This window comes from Procambarus clarkii, chromosome 30, assembly GCF_040958095.1.
Source record: "Procambarus clarkii isolate CNS0578487 chromosome 30, FALCON_Pclarkii_2.0, whole genome shotgun sequence".
NCBI classification, from domain to species: Eukaryota; Metazoa; Arthropoda; class Malacostraca; order Decapoda; family Cambaridae; genus Procambarus; species Procambarus clarkii.
In genome coordinates this window covers 10,756,659-10,771,413 of record NC_091179.1, presented here as the reverse complement: position 1 = coordinate 10,771,413, position 14,755 = coordinate 10,756,659, and the positions used below count along the sequence as shown (strand labels likewise).

At 37.4% G+C, this 14,755-nt stretch overlaps 1 long non-coding RNA gene and 1 pseudogene across 1 annotated transcript; one reads left to right on the top strand and one right to left on the bottom strand.

The window, feature by feature from the left end:
- Window positions 1-1,344: 1,344 nt before the first annotated feature.
- Window positions 1,345-5,877, bottom strand: LOC123766161 (uncharacterized). The gene is made up of 4 exons (XR_006773795.2): window positions 5,863-5,877; window positions 4,828-4,979; window positions 2,889-2,980; window positions 1,345-2,706 (listed from the first exon to the last, which is right to left on the bottom strand). It is a non-coding gene; the product is annotated as an uncharacterized lncRNA (long non-coding RNA).
- A 1,316-nt stretch (window positions 5,878-7,193) lies between these two features.
- Window positions 7,194-14,755, top strand: part of LOC123766160 (ATP-dependent RNA helicase Ddx1-like) — a 43,984-nt pseudogene continuing 36,422 nt past the window's right edge.

Genomic DNA, 14,755 nt, shown 5'->3' with positions numbered 1-14,755 from the left:
GAGCCTCAAACGAGCCACACTCGTCCCAGGGGGCCTCCAAACGAACCCTCATACCTCTCGACGGGCCCCAACAGAGCCCGTATTCATATTATGAATACGGGTATTCATATTTGTATTCATATTATTTTGAGCTGTGTCCTAACATCGCGTGCGGAATTAATATGGACATAAATGATATGCAAAAGTAATAATTGTTAGTGAAGATGATGTATTTTTCAAATGAGAAAACATTATGCGAGGCGAAAACTTAAGGCGAGATAATAGATTGTCAACAACAAAAATTTGTGTTGTGTAGTTTTTGTGCAGTGTGAAATGAACACCGATTCGTCTTAGAATTAGCTGGGATGCTGCTTTCATATGTTAGTGTTGTGAAATAGAGTATGCCAGAGGAGAGCAAGTTATTGAATATGTACGGAATTTAGTTTATTGAGAAATGAGGTGGCTGGTCCAGTGATCACGGCAACGAATGGCCATCTAATTCACAGTTTAAGTGATATTTAGGCTGCCAAGTCGGTATTTGGAGAGTCCGTGTTAAAATCCTCCGGTATCTGATGTTCATCGTACGGTTTTGCAATCGTATTCTAATGCTGAATTATATAATCAGGAGGGGGGAGTTAAGGTGTGTTGCGTACTGATGGTCGTTAGTGAAGTACTAGTAAAGCAGTTATGTGTAAAACATTGTGGCTTTGACGTGGAATGTTGGAGGTTATTGGGCGTGATTGTCGGTAGCATTCAAAACTTTTGCGAGCTTAAAACATCTGTTAATTACATTACGCACCCGTTTGAATATTCAACAAATGGCTACTTGGAAAATCAAACAAATCAAGCGAGGTTGTGATAATTCAGCCTCAAGATCTATAAAAACGTTAGTATGCTGTGTTTACTACGTTCTATTGATAATAGGATTTTCAGCATAGTGAGTCTGTTGGTAACATCAGCTCAAGTTTGGTGGCAACCTATCCCGAAATGTGTATCAAACGTTATGAATAACTTTCATATATTAAGGCCGTATTACTATCTGAGCTTGTAATGTTTCATCTGAAAATAATTAACACTTAGTGGCGGTTATGACAAGTGTAAAGAGAATAAGAAATATTTGTCGTCTATAAAGATTCGAATCCCTGAACATTTATCATTTCAATTACAGCGTAATTCATTCTTTTGTGTGCAGAGGTATTCCGTGGTGCATATTCACATCTTGCTTTAATGAAATTTGTGTCGTGCATTAATTGATTTTTATAGTTTTTTTTTTTTTTATTAAATAAGTCATGTATTCAAATAGTCTGTTTTAAAACTTTCTAAACGAGCGCATTATATACAGGCAGGTTGCAATTATACCATGCATAAATTTTACCTTTTATTATTACAAATTATTCAGTATATACAATATTAAAGTGATTATTCTGTAGCTTCAGAATATGTTTACCTCTCTTAAAAGATACGTGAATTTAGAGACAATTCTATAACCAATGTTCCAACGATGTGTAAATATTTCATTCAAAATGATCTGCTACCAGAAATTTTAACCAAATATCCCCAGTTTGTTAACTGTAGGTAGTAACCAAGTGATTGTAACCTATCCACCGCTGCCCACTGGATGGGGGGCGGTGTGCAGGACAAACATATCAATTGTGACACTAGCTCTCCACATGTCAGTTGCTTAATTTAGAAACTGTACTTGTGGTCTATCTCTAACCCATTGTTGATGTGACTATTTATATCAAATTTTGTAACTAGCCCATCAAGATTGTAACTTTCTTAGCCAAATGAATTGTGGGGTCCAATCCCTGAGCCCATTATGTGCCTCTAACCCTTTCCACTACCGCCCATAATATGGGTATGGGGTGCATAATAAATGAACTGAACTAACTTGGAGAGTAATCAGTGGTGCAATTGTAGCTCATGACAATTTGAGACCAGGGTTGCAGGAGCGGGACGAATGTTGCCTTGCACAAAACAGGGTGTACGTGGCCCCATTGCAACCCGTTCTCGCAAATTTAATAAGTCAATATTGACTTATTAAATATGTGCATAGGTGACATACTTAACATAATAGTTTCCCTTGAAAAGCTTCATAGAAAACACCGACCTTATCTTAACATACTAAGTAGGTTAGGTAAGCATCTTATTGCTTCGTAATTACAATTATTACCTAACCTATACCTATAATAGGTTAAGTAACAATTGTAATTACGAAGCTATAAGATGCTTATTTTAACCTACTAAGTAGGTTAGGTAAGGTCGGTGTTTTCTATGAAGCTTTTCAAGGGAAACTATTATGTTTAGTATGTCACCTATGCACGCAACTAATAAGTCAATATTGACTTATTAAATTTGCGAGAACGGGTTGCCCATTTAATCAGCCGAGAGTGTACGCGTCACTTTACGTCTGTGTGGTATTCAGATGAAATCTGTGTGTGCTCTCCATTGTAGTTACGACGGCGTTTGTGGGTGGTAGTGCAAGTCGTGGTCCTGGTGAAATTGGTGTACTTCCAGCGTTAGGTCACCATTCAAGACCAAAGTTTGTTGCAGTAGCCGTGTCGATTCTTGTTACTAGCTTTGTTAAATGCATCATGAGCTGGGAATTAGGGGCCTTTATGGCCGACTGTTAAGCCGACGACATTCGTGCAGATTTTTCCCGACATGATTCTGACTACTAAAGTAGCGTCGTGGTGGGAGGTTAATGTGTCCATGCCGGTGTGTTTGCTGGGGAAACAATAAAAGATTAATATTCAAGAAGTTTGAAGGAGCTGTTAGGCTACGAATTAAATTATCTTTCACAAATTACTGTATATATTCGACTTAAAATTTTTACACGTCAATTAATATCCATGGTTTAATGGCTATCTATAAAATTAAATGTTGCGAAACAATACTGCATTACAAACCTCCTTAGAGATGCTTCCTCATGGCTGAAGTTGTCAATACCCAGGTATTGTATGGTTTCTTTTACACACAAGCCGATGTTATAGCCCTTTACCTATTTACGAAAACAGAGTATCAAATTATTTATGTGCAAGTTAGAATCTTAAACTTGTCTTTACACATGTTCACCTTTCATTTTAGACAAATTCTACTTCCCCTAAAGTATCTTAACCGATTTTAATTTAAGTTATTATAAAAACAAAAGTAAATATTTTTCAATTTATAAAAAATCATGTATATACCTATTAATTAATTGGTGTAAACTGGCAGCAGGTTTTCATTTATTTCATTGAATATGACTGCATATTCTGTATAGTCTTTTTTAGCTTCTATCCTTTGACAAGTGCTCTTGTATCTGGGTTTAATTGGAAGAGTTCACCAAAAGTTATGTTCGTTCGAGGTGATGAAAACTGTAGAAGGTATTACACTTATTATAAAATTATACAACGTTTCTAACCTACATGGTTCATTCTCAAGAAGTGTGACGGTATGAGGCGTATTGTATTTTTACCATGGGGGGGGGGGGGTTGGCAGGTGAAAAATTTATGGAACAATGGGTTATATAGGGGGTATACAAATGGAGAGAATAAAGCATAAATAAGAAAAGTAGAATAAGGCGAAATAGGGTACCAAACGCCCATTAGTTAATGTACACTAAACTTAATTAACCAAATGTTGGCCGTTCATTGCCAGAGCCATTACGCATATGACGACATTCTCCAACTAACCCCATACTAAAAAAAAAAAAAAAAAAAATTAGCTTATATTGTGAGCCATGCTATTCGTGTGAGGTAACTGTCCCTGTGAACATAAATAGGCTTTTGATAATTTGCTTATAACTATTCTTCCTAGTAAGCAGTTTATTAACTAGGTCTAGCATCTCACCTACCTGTAGGGACTTTGTACCTCTACATCAAGAAAGTAGTAGTTTCGGGAAAACGGCAGAGACGCACAAACAAACTTTCACAATCCTAGTTTATTATGGGCAATCTAGGAGTATAACTATTCTCTGAAACAACCGTGTCTAGACTAGCCCCCAAACTATTTTAAAGGGTTCCGAAGTGCAGTCTAGTTAGTTCTACACTCACCGTCTATAAGTCCGGGTTCGAATCCCAGTCGGGACAAATGACTGACACTGTCTCAATCCCCCCCTCCCCCTAAATGCACCTGTTCATCTACCAATAAATTGACGCCCAGTACAGTATTAGTTTGGGTTGTGTGGTTGCATCCGGGGGAAAGAGCCGTCACGAGGACAAAGTAGCCGGGTTAGCGCAATACTTTTCGTAATGTCCGTGGAGCCCGTCCTTCTAAGGTGTCCCAACGTCAAGAAAACTCAATTTAAACTATCTTCTCCTAACCTACCAGAGGACCCACAGCAGAAAACGGGACATAACGTAATTTTCGCGAGCCGCTTCCATTTACTAGAAAGACAATTTGCGCTTTAGTAACGCATACGATTGAAATAAGACTTTCTTTGTAAGATGACAAGTTGCCCTTTGACATTTATGTAGCTTATTTAAATATTTTTGGGTCTCTAGTACAGTCGGGTTCGTTCTCGGCTCCCTAGTTCCAATCCCGGCCTGGACATAAATGTTAGCCTGCGTTTCCGATCACCTAATTGAGCCGTTTTTCTAGCAGTAAATAAGCACCTAGAAAGGCGTCAGCTTGATTGGGGGCTACTTGATAAAGCCTAATATATATATACACACTGGCCGGCCCCTCAGACACACATGTAATTGTAAAGATACAGCAGTCAAACAACACAGTTTACAGACCCGCTCCTGTGCCAGGTAAGTCCACTACTCGCTTATGGGCTCAACATAGCCCGTACTACTTGGAACTTTATGTTCCCAGTGTCTGAAACTTAAACCACCACCCTCCGACACAGTCGCTGGTACTTACCAACAGTTAGGGAGCTCAAAGTGGTGGTGTGGTGCTTGGAGAGTATCCACGAGTGGTCTGCACGTGGCAGTGAGGTGCGCCGCCTTGTTGGCTCGCCTCGTTTATGGAGAATTGTTAACAAGCCAAGCCTCGTTATGGAGGTGTCATTAGACCTATGTTTATAATTACATTTGTCTATATTGTCGTAATAATTATTACCACTGTATTCTAGTACTCGAAAAGATATTTAAATTTATTTAGAAAGGTGTGACGTTTTAATATTTGTCCGTATATTGTTAAAGTAATTTGCTTTGTCTTAAATGATACGTTCATGGGTGTTGAATATCCATTGAAAACGCCGAGCTGGTGTATTTTCACGCACACGTTTAAACTATCGTTTGTGGGAGCTTACGTAAGTGTGTTTTAATTAAGACATGTCATTGATTTTGTTAATTTATTATGTACCCCATGTACCCATCCTGTTGGCAATATTGCAAAAACGTTTGAGGCACACAATAGCCTCAGAAATCGAGCCCCCAAAATTTATATTTAGCTGTGCAAATTACTATTCTCATAAGATAGTTACACATTTTAATGCATGTATCAGTAGTCGTTTATAGTACAAGTGGTTCAAGAACTTGAGGATTATCATTCAGTGTGTAAGGTGAGCAGTTACATCTGTGGTGAGGCAGTTATATGTACACCTCAATTTGTTAATCATACAGTGCAATGCGGCAGTGGAAGGGTTATACAATCATATGCATATTTGCACAGGATTGTATAACCAAAGTATCCAAAATTTGCTTATACAGTACATGTAAGCAAATTTGGGATACCTAGCCAGGATTTCTGGTAGTATAAAATTTGTATTTAAATACGTATACATGTCTTAGTGCTATAGTCATTCCGGCTTGGTGCCTTCTTTTGATAAACACACATTTCTAATAGAATCGGCTATGATTTGTTAGTTTTGTTCATAATAAATTGCAGAGTAACACGGTATGCGAATTATTAGTTCTTGTAATAGTTTACATTTGGTCACATGTACTGGTTTACCTAGGAGGCGTCTTGGAGGACGCCCTGACCCACTATCTTTTCCGGAGTGACCTCCTCCCGCCCCCCCTGTCAAAATGCCACTAACAACCCTAAACTAGCAGGAAAACAATCGAAGAAAACAGGAAGTTGTGGCCCACAAAACGCGAGCCATATTAAAGACAGTGCAGTGCTTACTTAAGAATAAGTGCAAGCTTAACATAAATAAATAGTAAAGATATTATATTTTAGTAGTTACAGGAATTATATAGCTCATTAATATTAAATAACGATCATCCTTGTATATAGTTACAGGCCAACTGACGGTTATAATAATAATAATATTTTATTTAGGAAAAGTACATACATAGATGCAGAGTTATATAAAGGGTCTTAATCGGACCGAGGTGAATTTGTTTGATAATTTTTTTGTATTAATCTGTACAGCTTATATTTAATTAAAATAATAGAAAATAACGTTGGCCTGATAGTACCGTCAACGTGACATCATAGTGTCATTGAAAAACGACCTGGGAAAATCTGGATCTGCGCTCGTCTCCACGAACGAGACTCTGCAAGTTTGTTTTTCAATGGTGGTGGAGTCGAGTCTGTGAGGTAAAGATGTCTCCGACCCTGTTGGAATATAACCAGTCTGTCAATCGGGTCAACCCAAGTGTTGCGTTTCCATGCGTTTCCAAAAGGGTCGCCCATGTTGGAATCGGTGAACGCCCTAGTAATATTGTTGAAAACATCTTAATAACTTATTAAACCAAAGGTCTTTTTATGTCAGAAGAACGGCAGAAACTAGATCTATATATGAAAACTCTTTCAGGACAAAATTTAAAGTAAAACTAGATTATGTAAAACTAGATTAAAGTAAATTTATGTTTCTATCTTTCTTGAGACGTATAAAAATCTTACGTTTATTAACGATTCTGCGTGAAATAAGCATTGTTCTGAGATGAATATTGCGGATTTCCGGCTCTACGACCGATGAAAATTGCAACTTTTATACAACTACAAATATCTTTAGTTTTACTTTAAATTTTGTCCTGAAAGAGTTTTCATATATAGATCCAGTTTCTGCCGTTCTTCTGACATAAAAAGACCTTTGGTTTAATAAGTTATTAAGATGTTTTCAACAATATTACTAGGGCGTTCACCGATTCTAACATGGGCGACCCTTTTGGAAACGCAACACATGGGTTGACCTGATTATAAAATAAATAAATAAATATGTTTATTCAGGTAAGGTACATAAATACAAGTGATGTTACATTAATGGATCAATATATAGATAGAGCTAGTACATACAATGCCTAAAGCCACTATTACGCAATGCGTTTCGGGCAGCGTTTCGGGCAGATTGATATAAGGAACAATAGTTTAGGTGCGGGGTGGCAGTGTGGATGGTGCTGACAGGCCGCCGACGGTAACTAACCTCTACACTCTTTTCTCCCTCGCTCTGTACGTCTGTCTCCTGTCTACCTACACCAGAATTCGTCAACATGGCAGCTTTTGTAGGTAATTTGGGGCTCGGTGCCAAGGGGCAGTTTTAAAGAAAGGGGTGGGGGGATTTCTAGATTTTTGACGGGCATTGGACCGGCTTGATGGAATAACCTTACTAGGGACGTGTGGTATAGCGTGTGGTGTAGCGTGTGGTTGTATGTGTGGTATGGCTGGTGTGTGGTTGTATGTGTGGTATGGCTGGAATACCACAAATTGCAATACTGTACTAGCAATATTTTGGAATTTAGGGCTCTGGCAGGTCGGCAGTGCCATGGGCTTATAACCCTATGGGTGAAAAGTGAATTCTGTTTTCTGACTTACATTGGGGCTTGTTGAGCTTGAATGCAGTATATGTGAAATTATCATGGAGACACACCAGTCTCCGTGGTGTAGTGGTAAGACTACACCTGTAGTGGCCTGGCGTTCCGCGAGCGCTTTGTCATGGGTTCGTATCCTGGCCGGGGAGGATTTACTGGGCGCAAATCCTTAACTGTAGCCTCTGTTTAACGCAACAGTAAAATGTGTACTTGGTTGTAAAAACGATTCTTTGTGGGGATCGTATTCCAGGGACCTGCCTGAAACACTACGCATACTAGTGACTGTACAAGAATGTAACAACTCTTGTATATTTCTCAAAAAAAAAAAAAAATATGGAAAAGCTGATGGAGCAAAGGATCCCAGAGTATGTACCGAGGTGGGTTTGGGCGTGTTGAATGAATGGATAATAGTAGCAAGTAAAAAAATAAATACAGTAGTAGATAATAGATAAGCAAGTGTGTGTTGGTGTGAATTTGAGGTCTTGAGATGTTGGGATGTCTTGAGGTCATCTTGAGATGATTTCGGGGCTTATCATCCCCGCGGCCTGGTCCTCGACCAGGCCTCCTTTTTGTTACACACCCCCAGGAAGCAGCCCGTAGCAGCTGTCTAACTCCCAGGTACCTATTTGCTGCTAGGTAACAGGGGCATCAGGGTGAAAGAAACATTTTTCCCATTTGTGTCCATCTCCACCGAGGATAGAACCCGGAGCCTGAGGACTATGAATCGGAAGCGCTGTCCACCCAGCTGTCAGGCACCCTGACAGGATAGGAGAATAGGACCAAGATGATAGTGGGGCAAACTTAGTGAGGAAGCAGGAAATGAGTGTGAACAGCAAATGGGTTATGGAAATAGTGGCTGGGTGGAAGCAGTTTGTAAGGATGGATGGATGTACAGTATTTGATTATGGTGGACAATTCATGAGATAGCACTGTATACAGGTCTTAAAAAGCAGTTGGATACTGCTTAGAGTGAGAGATGAGTGCATGTCTTTTTTTATATTTACATAGTTTGAATGATGCAATGAATGGAATATTGTAGTGGTTTTATTTTTTTTATACCTATAACCTGCTAGAACAATACAATAGTTTTGCATTTTTTCTTCTGGGCTAATGCTGCCCCCTCCTCATAAGTCTAAAACAAGATAATTAAAAGTTTTGTTACTAACCAATTACTTTGGCTTATGAAATTTATATAATATTCATTTTTCAGAAATGGGTGTACTCCCAGAAATAGCTAAGGCTGTAGAAGAGATGGATTGGACGCAAGTTTGCTGATTCTCTTGTACATTATGTAACGCTGTACTCAATAAAGTGTTTCAAATACTGTACTGGAGTAAATATAGTTGGTAAATAATAATTGAAATGGACTAGTAGTTTTATTTGCTCTTCATTGGGTATGGTATGATATGATTATGCACTGTATATTCCCTGTAAATACTATAGAGAGATTTAAAGTAAATTGTATTGCATGGAAAACTAGTATGGTTGCAATATTAACTTTTTTTTAATGTTTTCATTTGTGAATACTTGCCCTAAACATACTTGTATTATACATACTTGTCTAAGAAATGAGCCCATGTACTGTGCAGCTGTTTAATATGATAACTTCATGGTGCACAACAAAAATTATACCCAATTTTTTTTTTAATGTTGTTAAAATTGCCTCCCTGATCATGTAAATGGAAAAACAATTACAAAATCTAATTTGTCACAATGTCATCACAAGATGTTGAGCACATGTGCAGGAGTGACTCGAAGCTGATCTCTTGGGTGATTCAAGACCCGCGAGTTGCCACAGATACTTTTCTTGTGATTTTTATCGAATAATACTATTATTTATGTTTTCGTGTACACAGTAGAACATGTGTAATGTTTTAATAATGATAATAAGTGTCACTAATGTGTCCACAAAAAAGTGGTCAATATTACATGTTAAATTTTCACTAATATTTACTGTCTCACGTACTCTGAAATAATGTGAGACAATGTACAATGTACTTACACCATAATACTCTCTCAGTACTTCATGAGTAAATTCATTGAAGCACTCAATACAGTAGTACACATGGTAACTTTTGCATTCTGTGCACCAGGTACATGCTGACTTTCACTAATCGTCTTTTTGCATGCTTGTAAATATGGTACTTGGGTATAAATTTTGCAAGTCTTCCTGTACCCGCTATGTAACCAAACTTGTGTAGTGTACAGTAGTCTATGCAGCTCAATCTGTCGGTAGCAATGTGTACATCTTCTGGCACAAAACTTGGAGAAGTTTAATACTGGAGTTCCCACTTGTGCAACTTTCAATGATCAGTGGGCTCTGACTCTGTCATTTTCTTCATCAATCTGCTGCAAAATAATGTTGATTTTGTAGTTGTGATGTGCATTATGCCTCGCATGCAAGTCTTGCATTTTTCAATATTAAAAAGTATTTGACAGTCTTCCAACCATTTTTGGATTTCATTTAATCTTTTTCTTTTCTCCATTTAATTCAATTATAATTTTTACTTCCCACTTCACCATAGTTCTTGGTCATGTGCAAATTTGATAATGTGGTTTGTAATACTGTATTCTCATTTGTCATAGATGTATTTGACAAAAAGGGTTGGCCCCAATATGGAACCCTGCAGTACAGTGTACTCAAGATTTCTCCAGTTGAAATCATTTCTATTAAGGATGACCCTTAACTGTGTTTTAACCAATGTTTTATTCGTCCTAGTACAGTATTCTACTATTTATTGCATGTGCTTGTAATTTCCTCGCCAGTCTGTCATGTGGTACTTTATTCTGCTCATTACTTCGCTAATTTCTGAGCAGGAGGTTTCTGGTAGATCAACCGCATCTTCACTGAACTGAATGATTTTTGGTCTGATTCGCTTTTCGTCATAATTCAAGCCGGATTATAAGTTTTTGGATTTTAAATGTTTGCAAATTTTTAAGGGTAAATTATAGACTCTTCAGGTATATCTAGAACTAACACAAACATTTAATTACATTCATTAATTAATTAGTAATTTTAGAAATGATTAAGTATAAAAGATTGTAATCATCTAGGTGGACACAGGAAATGTTAGCCCAAAGCTTGCAAAATAATAAACTCGTTATCTATTGTAACATTCATTCTTAGGTTGCCAACGGATGTCCAGAATGAGGCAGTCCCACTTATTTTGGGAGGTGGGGATGTGCTCATGGCAGCTGAAACAGGCAGTGGCAAGACTGGTGCTTTCTGTCTTCCCATCCTACAAATTGTCTGGGAATCACTTAAGGATATTCAGCTTAGCAAGACTTCAAAAGTTACTAAAGAAATATGCAAGTGTCCATAGCTCTTTTGTGCCTGTTTATTGCAGTACTGTACTTGATATCTGAAAATTATTATTATAAATGCTTTTAGTATACATAAATATAAATATGCATATACTAGTACTGTACATAAATTTTAATATAAATACAGGCATACCTCAGTTTAAGAGTTTAATTGGTTCCTGGAGATGCCTCGTATTCCGAAAACTCGCATTCCGAAGCTAATTTCCCCATAAGAAATAAAGGGAAATGAATTAATCCGTTCCTGACTACCCCAAAAACCCCACATCAAACTAAATTTTTATGCCTAATTCATCTAAATAAACCTACAAAACTATGTTCAAGTTATTACTTACCTTGCTGTTGAATGCTGTAGGCGTATGGAAGATGGTGAGGAGGTGGGAGGAAGAGAGGAGTTACTGTTTGGAAGGGGAGTCCCCTTCCATTATCACATCAGGCAGTGAGGACTTCACTGGTATGCACACTCTGGCACATTTTGCCTGCATACCACTAGGACTTGCTTGTTTTACTAAGAATTTGTCTAATGACACTTGTTTTTCCCTACATTTTAACACTTGTCTGTAGTAAGACATCACATTATCATTTAAAAGGTCAATGCAACGGCCTGCTACAGCTTTATCTGGGTGAGTTTTTTCAACAAAACTTTGCAGTTCTTCCCATACTTCACACATTTTCTTAATCAAGAAGGGACATCCTCTACTGCCTCTACTCACAGCTATTTTCTTAGGTTGAACCTTACCAATGGCTTGAGACCCATGGCAAGATATATAATGACAACTTTTATGCTCAAATGGCCAAAAAACCGATAAAAAACTGTAAATCCTTGTGAAGAATTCATGTGGGATAGTCACTGGACACGAGACACTGGTAAACTGAGGCGCGATCGCCGTGCCACCACGCGCCAGTCGGCCTGTACACGTATCAACAAATTCGCGTCCCGAGGTAACCCTCGCCTTCCGAGACATATTTTTGGAGTAAATCCTGCTTGTCTTCCGAAAAACTCGCATACAGGGACACTCGCATTCCGAGGTACCACTGTAGTATTAATATAAATAGTATTATTATAAATGTTGTTACTCTAATATTATACTGTTATTATTCTTTTCTTTTTTCTTTTTGCAAAATAGCTCCTCTCTGGTTGATGAGCTTCTTTGACCGTGACGCAGGAATGGCTGTGACACCTGATGGCTTGCGGTGCCAGTCACGGGATCCTAAAACATGACAGGGTGCCCGTTGCACCAAGGGTGTCACTGGCAAGGGAAAATATTACTATGAAGCCGTTGTGTCGGATGAAGGGTTGTGTCGTGTCGGGTGGGCAACTCCTCAGGTAGGCAGTATTGCTGGCACCTTTGTTCCTCCAATTTCTTTTAGCTGCTGCTGAACATTTTATAGTTCAGTAGAAATGGTAATACTGTACTATACTGTATTCCCAGTGTGAATACCTAGTTATGACTTTTACTGGATTATATTATATATTTTTAAATGGTTTCTGTTCCATATCCAACCCATCCTGTTTAGATAGTAGTTTTTGTGACTGTGCACCATAGTACAAATTTTTGCTGTAAGGCATTGACATAATAAGCAATTAGATAGTAGAACTTTGTACTATTCACTTTATAGATTAAAAATTTAGCTAAAAAACAAACTTAAATATTCCTAGGCCTAGTATAGCGAGCATATATACTATATTATGCCTTGAATAGCGGATTTGTCCTAGGAAGGTTAGGTTAGGATAGTTTGTCTTTGCAGCACAAGTAGAAAATGGTGTTCGGTTTGTGAAAATTCAATAGTATTTATCATAAATACTATTAGAAAATAGAAAACATATCAATTTCTACTTTCTAATTGTGTTGTACATCGGTATATAAGAATGAAGGTAACTGCAGAAAGCCTATTGGCCCATATGTACATGTATAATCATCCTCATCCTTCCTATAAGTACTATTAAAACAGGTGAATGGGCTGAATATCTTATTAATGCCATTACCTATCAACTTGATATTACACAAGTTACTATGGTGTAAAGAGTTTAAATTTAAATGGGGCAGTGTAGTTCTCTAGCGACTTCTTGGATCAAATCCTGTGCATATTTTCCCAAAAACATAACCTAAGGGCCAGTTTTCTGCATTAATCTTTCAAAATGGTATTCATAGAATTGCTTCAGAACTGGTACTATGGTAGGTATGATTTTGTAGTGAAGTTTTCACAAGTAGTCATATCATAATCAACCTTATTTACTTATATACAACTCCTTTTGTTCTAGAGATTGCATTTTTTCATGTGTATTTTCATCTTCATGTAATAATAATAATAACAATAATAATACAGTAAGCCCTTGCTTTACATAAGCAAATTTCATGAAAACAAGTTTAAGATTGTAAACTGTTATAATAGCTGCAAGCCTCTCCATACAAAACTTCCAGGCAGCATTTGCCCCAAACTCTCCATATTAACCAACAAATTCAATCCTTGAAATCAACACAACTGCCAGGAAAGTCGGCACCATATTTGAATGCATCGACTAGCACATTCATTGATGATGATGTACAAATATTTGATGAAGTCAGACGAATCGAGGCATAGTTGAGGGAAATGCAGCTGCACTCTGCATATCAGAAAATGACTTGTAATTACGAAGCAATAAGATGCTTATCTTAACATACTAAGAAGGTTAGATAAGGTTGGTGTTTTCTATGAAGCTTTTCAAGGTAAACTAAAATATTCACAATAAATTAGTATGTCACATATGCACGTATTTAATAAGTCAATATTGACTTAAGGAAGTGCGAGAACGGGTTGGAAAATGACTTGATTTTGGTCTATTGAATATCATTTATTAAACATGGTTACACGCCAAAGAGAACACTGGTAAAGTTAAACCCAACTGTTTGACACCTCCATCCTGGAAACAGCCATTGTTTCCAAAATGGTAATGAAAGTGAGTAAATATTTTATTTTTATTTTTTTGAAGGGGGAGTGGAAGGAACAGGCATTGAAGTCCATTTGGAAAAGATAATTATGCAAGAATTTAATGCAGAAAGTTGGTAAAACAAATTAAAACATTAATTTGTGCTGAGTAAACCATTACTTGTGTATTTGTAATAAAGTACCTACCTCATGTTAGGCGAATTTAATGCTTTCAAAACTTCAAGAAGCAAAGGCTTGCTGTAGTTTGTACTGTATTTTCACCTGCATTGGGAGATGTTATATTTTATCAATTGCCTTTATGCAATAATATTTTTTATATTCACAACCAAAACAACTTATATTTTCAGGCAGCATTAGATCTTGGAACATGTAAATCGGGATTTGGATTTGGAGGCATTGGAAAAAAGTCTAATTGCAAGCAGTTTGACGATTATGGTGAATCTTTTGGCCTCAGGGATGTCATTGGTTGCTATCTCAACCTGGATGCCATGGAGATGCATTACAGCAAAAATGGCACTGATTTAGGTAAAGCTTTCACATTACGAAGTGAATTCAAGAATGCTGTCTTCCATCCAGCTGTAGTTTTGAAGGTTGGTAGTATAGTACATGCATTATTCATGTTAGTTGTGTATTTTAAGCAGTGGTGGATAATTGGATGATGATATTAATTAATTATAGATATGGTCTAAGGCAGACTGAAATTTGCCCAGTTTTTTCTTTTTGTTGGTTTGTTATGCATTTGTCACAGTATTTGGACTTGGTGTATTTCAAAAGTGTATAGTGGTCATGTATATATACAGTGACACCTCCAAAATTTGGATCATATTTATGATCTAGGTCAT